The 13,675-nt window shown below is 40.9% G+C and overlaps 1 protein-coding gene across 1 annotated transcript in view; it reads left to right on the forward strand.

The window, feature by feature from the left end:
* Positions 1-13,675, forward strand: part of luzp2 (leucine zipper protein 2) — a 168,688-nt gene that overhangs the window by 114,377 nt on the left and 40,636 nt on the right. The gene's annotated exons all lie outside the window — the stretch shown is intronic.

Below are 13,675 nucleotides of genomic sequence, written 5' to 3' on the forward strand. Positions count from 1 at the left end.
TAGATGCATGCAATTTTACTCCATTGTTCTACATAAGAATGAATGTAAGAAATGGGAAGAATATTGCATGTGGTGATTTCAATCCTGTTCCACCATTCAATAAGATTAAAAGCCTCATCTGCATTTGACTCTTGAGTCCATATCTCCAAAAATCTGTTCATCTCAGCTTTGAATGAACTTAATGACCAAATTCCAAAATACTCCCGGATAAAGAGGGGTCTGAGAGAAACAAAGACCTCCACATCTCCTTTTTAAGTGGTTGGTCCCTGATTCCATGTCCCTTAGTCAAAATACCCATCTTGGACATATGTAGACATACAGCAGGGTAAAGCCACTTTCTGCCCACAAGCCCGTGCCGCCCAATTACATTTACACCCCTGGTACGTTTAGAATGGTGGAAGGAAACTCATGCAGATACAGGGAGAATGTACAACTCATTACAGACAATGTGGGATTCGAAATCAAGAATTTTCCTCGGGTTCTGGTCAATCACGCTCTCTCATCATTTCTCATTCCATTAACTTTTTCTTCCACTCAGTGAACGTTTGTTGTACTTTCAGGCATCCATATCTTCCCTCAAGGAGATAAAACTGCAGATATGTTCTGACTGAAGCCCCACATAGTTTTGGTAAGATTCTATATCAGTACTCCTTCCCTCTTTTAATTATGGCCAACGTATCATTTATCTCCCTAATCATTTGCTGTATCTCATTGCTAACTTTGTGAGCTCTTTATTCAACAACCTCCAGATGCCTCTGAATACCAATATATCACAGGTTTCTGTTCTTCCCACAAAACTGATATTTTATCCTTGTTGTGCCTCATGTGCTTTTGGTTTCAGACTCATCTAACCAATCTAGAGTCAAGTTTTTTTGTCATCTGATGGTAAAGTACAACCCGATAAAACTGCATTCTCTGGTCCTTGGTCCAAATTATGGAGACACACAACCAGACATAGCACTCATACAGACAAATAATACATATGCAGGTCTCGATACAAATAAATAAATAGATATTGTTTTGTACAAATTAGTCTCGGAGGTTGGTGTGAGCATTCTCACTGCCTGAGGGAAGAAGCTGTTCCTCAGCCTGGTGTATCTCTTCCCCGACTGGAGCAGCTAAAAGATGCTGTGCGCAAGGTGAAAGGGGTCTTTAGAGATTGTCTCAGTGAGGGTCCTCACCCTCTTCAGACAACGATCCGAGTAGATCACATTGATGGGACGGGTGGAGATTACTTGATATGCTACTCAGAGCCTATTTTAAATTGTTTATAAGTCATTTGCACTCTTTATTACATACTAAATACTTTTTTTATTATTGTCATTTTGTGGTTTTAATGGTGAGGCAGAGTCTATTTTTATTCATTTCGCAAGTCGAAATGAATTATTTGTTCCCTTGTGCCTGCTTCATTATTCAATGAAATCTTGGCTGATCTATTACGTCAGAGCTGGATTTAATAAGGATGATGGGGAGTGCCTCTAATTGATGAGGTGCAGGGAATGGGCCACGCCTGTGCCATGCACAACAGTGAGGGAGAAACTCTGAGAGGTGAATAGCCAACATGTTGCACAGGTTGCACCTCACAGCCCTCCAAGATCATCTTCTGATCCAGAGTCTACACAGTGGAGCAGGATGAGACATGCTCACACTTCTCCATCCAAAAGGTGCAAAGGGGAAGCTCTGTGATTCACAGGCTGAAAGAGGATGGCTCAGTCACATCCTTGCAAATGGGCATTCAGAGGATCTGCAGATCGTTTTATGCTGAACTATACAGAATGAAGGCTACAGAGAGAATGGCCTCCAAAAACTTCCTGTGCTCTATCACAGAGGCCTTACACAACAGCAAGTGTGAAAGTTTGGATTAGCCAATTACCCTGGGGAGCTGATGGACTCCATCCATTCCTGTGGGGCATTAAATTCCCAGAAATGACGACCTCGTAGCTGAGTTGTACACAGCTCTGTGGGAGTGGGTGGGTGGGCCCAGACTGGACCTGGTGGAAGTATACAGAGCTATGCTCCTGGTAGAAAGCACGTCAGACTTCATGAGGTCCTGGTAGAAAGCATGTCAGACTTCATGAGGAAGGGCACTAATCAACCTCATCTTCAAACAGAAGGGAGAGAAGGAGAATATCAGGAATGGTTGACCTATATAATCGTTAAAAATTGACTACAAAATCCTGTTCAAGCCCATCGCCAAAAAATTTAAGTCTGCCCTGGAGCAGTTGATCCACCCAGACCAAAACTGCATGGTTTCAGGCAGGAAGGCCTCCGACAGCCGCGCGCTGCTCCAGGATGGGTTTGTGGACACCAGTCTGATCAGCTCAGGCAAGGAGAAGGTCTTCAATCAAATAACGCACATGATGGACATGCTCTTCAAAATAGGCTTTGGGAGGAAATTGGTATTGGATTAAGCTGCACTTTATGAACATCCCAATGGGTGGGAAGTAGATAGCTCCCCCATCAAGCCTGGAGTCAGGCATTGCCTCCCGCTCTCTTCATTCATTTTTGTGTGTTGCATAGAGCCCTTTCCTGAATGAATCAGGAAGGACAATAGCATAAGAGGAGCAACGTTGCCAGGCAGTGGAGGCACTCAGGTCAAGGCAGCCCTGCACATGGACAACGTCACCTCCATCTGCTCAGACACACAAATAGTCTACAGATGGATCAGCATCTGCGGCTAACTTGAGACTGCATCAGGTCCAGGGTAAACTGGAACAAGAGTGAGGCAATGACCAAAATGTCAGTAATATATCTTTACACCATATGGATGCTGTGAGCCAGCTGAGTTCCTCCAGTATTATTGCATTTTAACCCTTAAGTAACTGGTCTGACCTTCACAGTCAGATTTGACTACCTGAAGGTACTGGGGATTCTGTTTGGATGGGCCGAAGAATGCAAAAATAATGGGTTGGAGCAGATCACAAATATGCAGCAGAAATTTGGTCTGTGGGCATGACATTCCCACAGGGAAGAACTTGGTCTTCAGATGTGAGGTGTTCTTGGGAATGATGTATGAGGCGCAGGTTTGGCCCATCCCCTGAATCTCTGCCATGGCGGTTATCAGAGCAGTCTTTGGGTTCATATGGAAATCTAACATGGAAAGGGTCTGAAAGGTCGACAATGGGGGCAAGGGCATGCCCAATGTGGCCCTCATCCCGAGGACCTCCTCCATGCGTGATTGCATCAGTCTGTGCATGGAACCAAAATATGAGGGCACCAAGTGCCACTATGTGTTGAAATTCTACCTGTCCCAGTTGTTGCAAAGGATGGGCCTGGTCCTGTATCCATGCAATGTCCCAGTCAGCCCCACAACCTATTTTCCCAGATGAACACCTTTGACCACAAGGCCATCAGCACAGAAACTGACAACTCGATTGACATAGTGGGGTGGCTCCTAAAGCAGACTGCCCAGGTTTGCCCATCGCCAGTGCTCATGAATAAGCCCCAGAACTTGGCCTGGCCAGCCATGAAAGGAGCCCTCCCAATCAAATACTTCCTAGACAACTGGAACATCACTCACCACACACGTCGTCCCCGAGATGACAACAATGGAGTGAAGACAGTCGCGCACCTTTTGCAAAATACAGATTCACTCAGAGTGCGTGGAAAAGGATGCAAGGGTCCTTGTCATGGTTCTTCCCTGGTATCAGAGTGACAGAGGACTCTGATTTGTGGGCTGCACACAAATTCTGACACCCAGAACTGTTGGAGTATCAAAGTCAGCGAAAGACGCACTTAAGCCTGCCAAAAACCTGTTGGTTTTTCAGCATATATCAGCATGGGAATACTGCTGACTGGTACATTTCAGCTTCAGGAGCATGTGCTGAGGGATTCCCTGAGGCTTGGTGCAACGAATGCAAGGGGACTGTGGGGGAAGACCATAGTCTACAGTCCTCCCATTACTGGGCACTGTGGGGCTGGACCAAGAGGGAACTCCTCAAACAACAGAGGGAGGAATAATGACAAGATGCCACAGAAGTGGGAATGGTCTTAATAGAAATGAATGTAACAACATACAACAAAGGAAATGCCCATCGCCAGTGCTCATGAATAAGCCCCAGAACTTGGCCTGGCCAATGAAGTGTGGGAGGAGAATTTGAATGACTTTTCTTTTTGTGAATAAAGTCTATTTTTGGTTAAAAACGGGCAACACCTTTAGTGTTAGCGATCGGGCCTGAACCTGGGTTCGAATCCCACACTCTCTGTAAGGGGATTCTCTCCATGTCTGTGTGGGTTTTCTCCAGGAGCTCTTGTTTCCTCCCACCCTTCAGCAATGTACTGGGGTCTAGGCGTAAATTGGGCGGCACGGATTGGCCTGTTAGTGTTGTTCGTCTTAATTTTAAAAAATAATGTTGTCCACAAAATAATTTTTGTCGATAGTTTCAGAATGTAGGCCTACTGATGGTGAGGATGGTGTAAGGCTTGGAGGAAAGCTTACAGAAAATAGTGTTCCCATACACCAGCTGCCCTTGTTCTCCTTGGTGATGGAGGTCATGGTTTTAGCAGTATTGATGAAGTTGCCAAGGTTAATTAGTTCAGTGAACTTTGTAGATGATTCATTGAGTAATAGTGTTTAACAGCACAGTCACACTAATGCCAACCAAGTGGTCTACTTAAGCTTGACCCCTTTGCTTGTGTTTAGCCCAGGGTTAAAGAATGGAATGCAAATCAGATGGCTGTTTGGTCCAGGATGGTGAAGAAAGCCATGAGTATTGTTGGAGCTCCACTTCCTCTTGTAGCTTAGGCTAGAATTCAATGCAGACTGATTGAATAATTGATGGGATCTGACATGAAAAGCCTGCTACTGTTTTACCAGATCATAGCTGGTACATTTCACAGTAGATGACTGTCTATAAACTGGCACAAACTGACTGCAGCATTTCACAGGAGGTACAAAAACAATAGATGAGCTCAATGGAAAATTGTATTGCCATTGTGCAAGCTGGGACCCTTTGGTTCCCGGAACAGCACTCATTATTGTGCAGGATATAGTGAACTTGGCTCAATATCTAGCTTGCATAATAACTAATAAAATTGTTCAACACGAGCAGCAAACCACTTGAGTGCTCCATTCTCAATCACAAATATTATTCACAGGGATACAAAAAGGATAGGTTTGCAGTTACAGAGCATCTATTGATTTGGACAGCACTTTAATGCTAGACAGTCTAAGAAGTCACTTTGAAATACAAAAATATAAACAATATGCAAACCAAAATTCAGATTTATTGTTAGAGTACATACATGACATCACAAAACCCTGAGATTATTTATACATGTAAACAAAAATGTAAACAAACTGACTGTGCAATACAGAGAGAGAGGGAAAAAAAAGTGCAAAAGAGGACTTAAATGAGTCCCTGATTGAGTTTGTTGTTGTGGAGTCTGATGGTGGAGGGGGAGCTGCTGTTCCTGAACCTGGTGGTGTGAGTCTCGCAGCATCTATACCACTTTCATGATGGTAGCAGCGAGAACAGAGGATGTGCTGGGTGTTGTAGATCCTTGATGATTGCTGCTGCTCTCCAATGGCAGCATTGCCTATAGATGCTCTCGATGGTGGGAGGGTTTTGTCTGTGATGTCCTGGGCTGTGTTCATTACTTTTTACAGGCCTTTCTGCAAAATATCCCATAAGCAGCAATGTTTATGGGGTCTTTATGTGTTTTAGAGATATTGCATGAAATATGGAGAGATAGAGAGTGAGAGAGAGAAAATAAAGCGTTTAGAGATTTTTTTTAAAAATCAATTACCCTTGTCAGATCACCCATAGTAAATCAGGAAAGAAAAAATGTCCATTGCAAAGACAGAAAATTTTCATATTCTTGGTCTAATTCTTTTTCTTTATTCTGAAATCAATTGTATATACAATCGGAAGCTCCAATGAGAAATTAATGTGGTTCTATTTGTACAGCATAGAAAAGCAAGGACAGACATGGCCACATAGTAATGCCCTTAATGTGCAACCAGTGCATAATACCATCCCTGTTGTGACATACTTGAGTATAAATACTTCATAAGTGGCATATACTTCAGGCACAGTCTGTAACTAAAATGTGAAGATCAGTCCCAGGAGGGGCTTGGGAATGGGAATAAATATGCTGATTCCTCAGAGATGGTTCCAAAACTGTCCCTTCGCATGGTAAATGTATTTTAAGAGTGACTACCCTGACTCTCTTTAGTCACCTCCAATGCCAGCATATTGTATCTATAGCTGAAAACAAACTGCAGGAAGAAATCGAGTTGTGCAGCATCTATGGAGGCAGTTATTTTATCTGCTGAGTTCCTCCTACTTACAGTTGGCCCCATATCCCTTTCAACCCATCCTATCTATGCATCCACAATTACTCCGCAAAAGGAGGTACAAGGTGCCCCATCCGTCCGATAGCCTACAGGCTACCCTTGGACAAGGTGTAGTACCTGTTTAGCCTCCCAATCAGGTTCACGAGAAGCCATGAATTACACTTGGAGATTTTTTTTTTAAAGCAAGCAGATTCTACAAATTGGAATTTATGGTTGTAAAACGAAAAACACTGGCCAAATGGATCGGATGATCAATGGCCAGAGTTACCCGTCCAGTATTTTTCCCCTTGTACAATCATGAACTTAACATTGACTACCGTCTCAGCTCAAAGAAGGAGGCTTTGCTGAAGGAGAACAGGGGAGGCAACAACGACAATTCAGAGGGTCAGAGATAGAGAAAGATGGAGAGACATTTTCGCCCACTTCAAATTGCAAGATTTTGCAGAGAAATGGATTGGAAGTCAATCCACAGGACCACAAGTGTGAGAGAGAGGATCACTGGAGTCTCCACCACCCCCATCGATGTGATCTAAAAGGATTGCTGTCTGAAGAGGGCTCCCAAAATCACTTAGGACCCCTTCCACCCTGCACAGCATCTTCCTGCTGTTCCCATTGGGGAAAGAGGATCAGAAACACAGGAGGATCAGAGCCAGCACCGTCAGGCTGAAAACAGTTTCTTCCCACAGGCAGTGAGAACGCTGAACAACGAAAGGAACTGCTCCCACTAACCATCTGAGACTCTCTTATTCAGAAAATATTAATTTATTAATTTGTACTTATGAATATTTGCCATTCATATGTATTGTTTATCTATGTGTGTGCTATGTCTGGTTCTGTGTTTGCATGCTTTCCACTGAGGACTGGAGAATGCTGTTTTGTCAGGTTGTACTTGCACCATCAGATTATAATTAACCTGACTTCTCAACATTCTCTGTACTTTGACCAAATTGCAGTTCCTTTAAAATTACACGTGATTTGCAATTTTTAATGTCTACTTATTGAATATGCACATCATGTGTATTAAAATATCAGCCCTGGTGGTATTGCATAATAAGTTGGGGGGGGTGGGGAGGAATCCTGTGGACCGGAAAAGTAGTAGGGTCTTTGTTTACGAGGATTTGATAATTGGCAGGGACTCTGAGCTGAAGTACCATTTTCTGTGCTACACCTCTCTAGATCCCTGACTCCATTAGCATGCATCTCCATCTCTGACACCCACAATGTGCTTTGATTCTCTCTGCAGAAGAAATTTTAGATCCAGCAGAGGTGCACCAAGATGAGATGCTGCAAGTTTGAAAATGGTATATGCTGTATTTCCTGCATTTCCCAGAAAGTAATTACTTTCGAGGCACAATATTTTAATCACATCTGTCCAATTGTTGTGCTGGAATTGTAGGAGACTTCCCAAATAATGAACTAGCATTGATCCTCCTCTGATTAGTTCATGAGACTCTCTGTAACTACTTCACTATAATCTGCATGTCTTTTTAAAAAAACCCAGATTATTTGTTAACATAACAAATCCATTTTGTATCTTTGCTGCCACAAAATATTGTTAGCTGTTTCTGCTTTTTGAAGGTAATCTGAAAGTGGTGGGGGTGGGGTGAGGGTTTCCTGCACTCCCTCCAGTTCTTAATAATTTACACATTCTATCAACACTGAAGAAATAACCACATATGATGTGGATATTCAAAATTATCTTTTAATCCAGAGCTGTTGTTCCCTATGACTTGTTTTTAAACAAAATGAAGTGGATCTCAAAGACTTTGCTAAAGTCTAGCTTGCCCTCAATCAATCATCTTGGTTACCTTCTCAAAGTAAAAATAAATTTATAAGACATTCTCCCAAGCACAAAGCCATGTTGACTGCCTCTAATCAGTCCTTGCATTTCATAATTAAAATGGATCCTTCCCCTTCAAATCACATCCAGTAACATTCAAACTGCTGATGTTAGGCCCTATGGATCCCTGGTTTATTCCTGCTGCCTTTCTTCAATGAAGACACAAAAATAACTTTCCGCCGTCTTCCAGCTGCCTGACCAGCTGAGTTCCCTCAGCATTTTGTGCGTTATTCCTGTTTGCCAGCACCTGCAGTCTCTCTTGTTTGCTTCCTGCAGCATCTTAGGATATTCTTGGTTGGGGATTTAATCCAACTTTATGCACTTCAAGACCACCATCAGCTCTTCCTTTGTGATGCTGTAATACTTCAGGATAGCACTGTTCCTTTCCATGAACTCGCTAGTTTTCGTGTCCATGGTAAATACAGACGAGGAGTATTCACTTCGGACCTCACCCCATCTCCCATGGAGTCATACATAGATAACCACACTGATGCTCAAAGGGAAGTACTCTATCCTCAGTTACACTGTTGTTCTTAATTCTAATGATGGAAACTTTTGTCTGCCAGGATGAAGAAAAGAAACTCTTACATTATTGATACTTCTTATGGGGTTTGCTTGATCACAGTTGCTGAAACCTGACACATGCCTCCTTTATTCAGACCAGAGCCTCAGCATCGCTTGTTAACAGGGGACAGGGGCTCTAATCCTGCCAGCCTAGTCCTTCATGCCACAAAGGGCTGAGCAAACCTACTCCCATTTGTGATCTTTACATTCATGTCAATATGTCTATTTAACGATGTTCACATTGCAAGACAAGGAAAAAAACTATAAATAATAAATGGAATATTCTAAACCATAGCTTGTAAAATATTATAATTAAATAATTAATGCTTTATTTGGGTCATAATTAATGTTATTTCTATGAGCTTAATCTGCTACAAGAATATCAAATTGAATAAAGAGAGCTTTTAATTTTGTTTCATCATCTCTGCTACTCAAGGTAGCCATGTCAGTATATATACAAATGATAGGCATGCATTGCCATAGTTAATAGCAGACTAATCTGTATAAAATTTACAAATTCTCCTCAATCTTACTTTTAAATTAAGCTTTTGATTTGCTTTGATATTGTCAACAGAATTCAGTGCCTATTCAGGGATGAGTACATTTAACCAAATTTAATTATTTTCTGCAAACGTTCAAGTGTATGACAAATGACAGTTCAATGAATAGAAATGCAAACCTCTCTCCCACCTCACCCAAGTATGCCCCCACCACACACATGCACACATTTAACCCGTACACATATAAATGTGTATGCACATAGTTCATACATGCATGCACAAATCAGCATCAAAAATTGCATGTCTAATTGAAGGTCTTCAGATTATTAAATCGTTTACAGAATGTGGACATTTCGGACCAATGATTACTCCCCTTTAGTAGCATAAAAACCAGAAAATGCTTAAAATACTCAACAGATTAAGATGCAGCTGTGGAGAGAGAATTCAAGTAAGGTCATTAAAACAGATCATTAACTTTGTTTCCCTTTCCACAGAGTGTGCCTGGCCAACCATTCTATTTTTGTTTGTGTTCCAGCAGCTTTCTTTTGTTTTCTGATTATTGGTCATCTTTAAAGAAGCAATAGTTCTGGTGGGTAATGGTGCCTTCGTAGTTATTAATTGCACAAACTTTAAACAAAATAGTCACTCTTGATAATTATTCTGCACGATTCTACCTGATATTCTTATAAAAGCTGTCCCTCTTCAAACCCATTTAAGTCATCAAACAATGGCCCATTTTGAGAAAACATTGTTGGGCTTTTGTTAAGCACAGGATGGGGTACACTTAAGAGAGCCATTCAACAATCATTAATGCTACAACTTAAATTTATGGTGAATTCATCCTAAATTGCCCATTTAAAATGCCTTCCTTTTCTGTACATGATCTCATTCATGTTAGAGGTTCCCAAAATGTGGGGTTTTTCCCCACCCTCGGGCAGAAGACAAACATCGATGGCCTATACATCTGTGCCAGGCCCCACAAATCCTATCCTTCACTCCCTCCCCCACCCGCTCCACCTTTTTAAATTCAGGTGCTTGTCTATCTCTCGCTTATACCTTGACAACGTTAGTTACCCTTTATTTCCCGTAGATTCAGCGAGACCTGCTGAATTTCTCCAGCATGTTTGTGTATTGCACTGGACCCCAGCATCTGCAAGACTTCCTTATTTAACAATGGGCAGGATCCAGTTTTCATTCCATATCGCACCATTTAACCCAGGATACGTCTGGGATTTGGATGAATATTTATGTCTGTTATTTTCTCTGCAATAGGTTTGACGCTAAAAATCATGTCAATTAACATTTAAAATGATCCAATTGTCTCTTATCACCTATTACACAGGACAACAAGATTTTTCAAAAGGTTTGCTTCCTGAAAAAAATGGGACTATGATAGACAACTTCAAGGTGAATGCAATTACAATTTCAGATTTTCTGTATCACACAGGAGGTTGGAGAAAAATTACATTTTATTAAATTTAGCACGTTTAATTGCATAATGATGCTGTCACATTGTGTTCGTTCAACTGACCCAAAAATATTTTGCCGCTGATCTTTGTTCACTCTCAGCATCTGATGCCTCTCGTGTCAGTATCTAAAAATATTCAGCCAGCATTGATGGATTCTAGTTGGCCTGATGCTGCTTTTTCATGATCACAGCATTGTGGTGAAAACTTTCACCCCATTCGTCACAGACTAGACCAAGATCAGCTGGGAAGACGTCTATGTACTAATGCAGAAAATTAACGTTCAATGACCTGTCGCACTTCATAGCTTTGTGTGCTTGATATGGAGATTGCCCGTAGTCACAGCATGTATATCTAGCCATACTTTTACATTAATAAAATAAAAATACCTCAGTGATTGAGAAATGCAATGCCCAACACTCAGGCCTTAGTCACAAGTTGATCAAATCTGCACATCTAGGAAACTAGACAACAGAAGAGTCAAGCAATGTTACCTTCACAAATATGTTACCATAGAATACACAAGTGTGTGCACTTCAAAATAGATTGGTAGTAACCCTACCTGTTCTTGTATCTACTGTATCTGCAGCTGCATATTTTCAAAGTGATATCATGGTACAGAATGCTTTGGTTGCGATGTCGATCCACTTCACTTCTGGAGATAGATATATGATTACCAATTTGGATAAAATAATAGCGAATAACTTATTGCCTACTCAATGATTTGAAGCTTGCAGAAAATTGTTTTGTGTATTTTTTTTTAATCCAGTTTTGGAAGATTGAGTTTGAAATCATCAGTCTCAGATGCAGGCCAAGGTAGTGGAGATGTTACAATTCATGAACAAATTAGTTTCTTGACTTTTGTTCTGACATTCAAATATTTTTAATAAACTATGAAATTTGCATAAATTGCCACACCAAAAGCCTAGAGATTTTTATTCATATTTAATAAATAAATAAACCTAAATTAAATATATTTATTTCTGGATTTATAGAATTGTTATTTACAAAATACAAGTAATCTTCTTAGTTTTCTTTTATAATTTATTGACTTATTTTAATTTGTTAACTCAGTTTAACGATCGTTTCAATACAGATACATGACAAATAGTGATAAACAGAGAAATTTAATTTGTTGACTTATTTTAAAGAATGTGTCTACTTAAAAATGGAAATCTATGTTGTAGCAATTTATTTTTTGTACAAATGTTTGTCAAAGTTTGATCAAATATTGAAAGAATTACATGGATGTGGAGATGAAAGTGAGGTAAGTGGGGGAGAGGGATGTATCTCAAGTCCCTTTCACACTTGCCAGTGATCCCAGGAATCCAATGCCAATTAGCCTTTAAAGTGGCAAGTGTGGAAAGCAAAATCTGCTCAACGCCAGCATCAGATGATGTCATCTCATGCCAGGGATTGTCAGCCTCGACCCCTAATACAAACCCTGCCGTCTGTAGACTCCCGCATTAAGATCAGGCAAATGTGAAACAGGCAATTGTATTGCAGGCACTTCTTATTAAAGGTAGAATAGACAAACACCAAGGATAAACCTTTGCAAGTGTGAAATTATTCAGTGTCCTGGTTAGGAGTGGTCCAGTATGAAAGGCCAAACCTCCATTCCTATCCCGGGACACTAAACGACCAATTTACTGGGATGCAACGTGAAAGGAGTTTTAAAATCTTGTCCAGGTTATACATGTGGGGCAGGCTGGTGTGGCAGGTATTTTCCTTATGCATGATTTTGGATGTTCATATTAGTTTAAAATTGTGTTTACAAAATATAAATTGCCTTTCTTTTGAGATAAAGCATTGAGGTATTAAATCAATAGTTAACTCAGTTTGACGATCGTTTCAATACAGATACATGACAAATAGTGATAAACAGAAAAATCAATGAGGAGTGTTGAAATACAGCTGGGATTCTGCTTAATCTTTATACACCAACTCAATTTGCCTTTCTATTATTCACTTGAAACAAATAACGCATGAAAATACTCCAGAGTCTTAAATTTATGACAATCTGTTGCAGCATAGAACTAAACCATTAAACTGATTTCAGAAGAAATCTTAAATGCTGATACAAAAGAGGCACTTGAGTGTTGGAATCAGTATGAAGACTGAAGCAATTCAAGATAACTTTATTGTCATGTAATAGTGAAAATGTAATATTACATGAAATTGCTGGTCCTAAGGGAGACAAAGAGTATAACCCAGCTCCCCTTAGAGTAAGAGAGATAAAAACAACAGAGTCCTCTCAGAGTCACTTGAGTGTCCATGGATTCGCTTCCTGCAGTCTCTGCACCGCAAAGACCCATGTTTGATCAATTTGCAGCTCGAGCTCCAGATCCATACCTCCAATATGATCAGGAAACCGGAGGCCCTTTGGGAGCCCTTCTTACTGTTAGCACCTTCTTGAATTTTGCTTACAAAATTCCCAGGAGGCTGATGCATATCTAGAGATTTGAGACAGAGAGCTACAATTTTAAATTTAAGATGATTTAGGGCTGATGGATTGTAAGGAAAATTCCTGCTGCCCCAGAACATAGATTCAATCTTACTAACAGCTCACGACCAAAACAACCCAAAAACTCTTCACGTATTTTGTGTACCTTTCAGTAGGTTAGCCAAACGTTTATTTAATGCACCTCAGAAAGACCTTCCTGAACAAGAATGCTGTTGGCTTGTGTTCTGGAGCTTGGAGGCAGCATTAATATACTCCGTAACATCATGAAGTAAAACGCAACCATCTGCAGACACTGTATTTGAAGTTAAAGTGCAATGCTGGAGAAACTCAGCAGGTCAAACGGTGTCTCTTTGGCTTGGCTTCGCGGACGAAGATTTATGGAGGGGGTAAAAAGTCCACGTCAGCTGCAGGCTCGTTTGTGGCTGACAAGTCCGATGCGGGACAGGCAGACACGATTGCAGCGGTTGCAAGGGAAAATTTGTTGGTTGGGGTTGGGTGTTGGGTTTTTCCTCCTTTGCCTTTTGTCAAAGGCAAACGGTGTAT

This window comes from Narcine bancroftii, chromosome 1 (assembly GCF_036971445.1).
Source record: "Narcine bancroftii isolate sNarBan1 chromosome 1, sNarBan1.hap1, whole genome shotgun sequence".
NCBI classification, from domain to species: Eukaryota; Metazoa; Chordata; class Chondrichthyes; order Torpediniformes; family Narcinidae; genus Narcine; species Narcine bancroftii.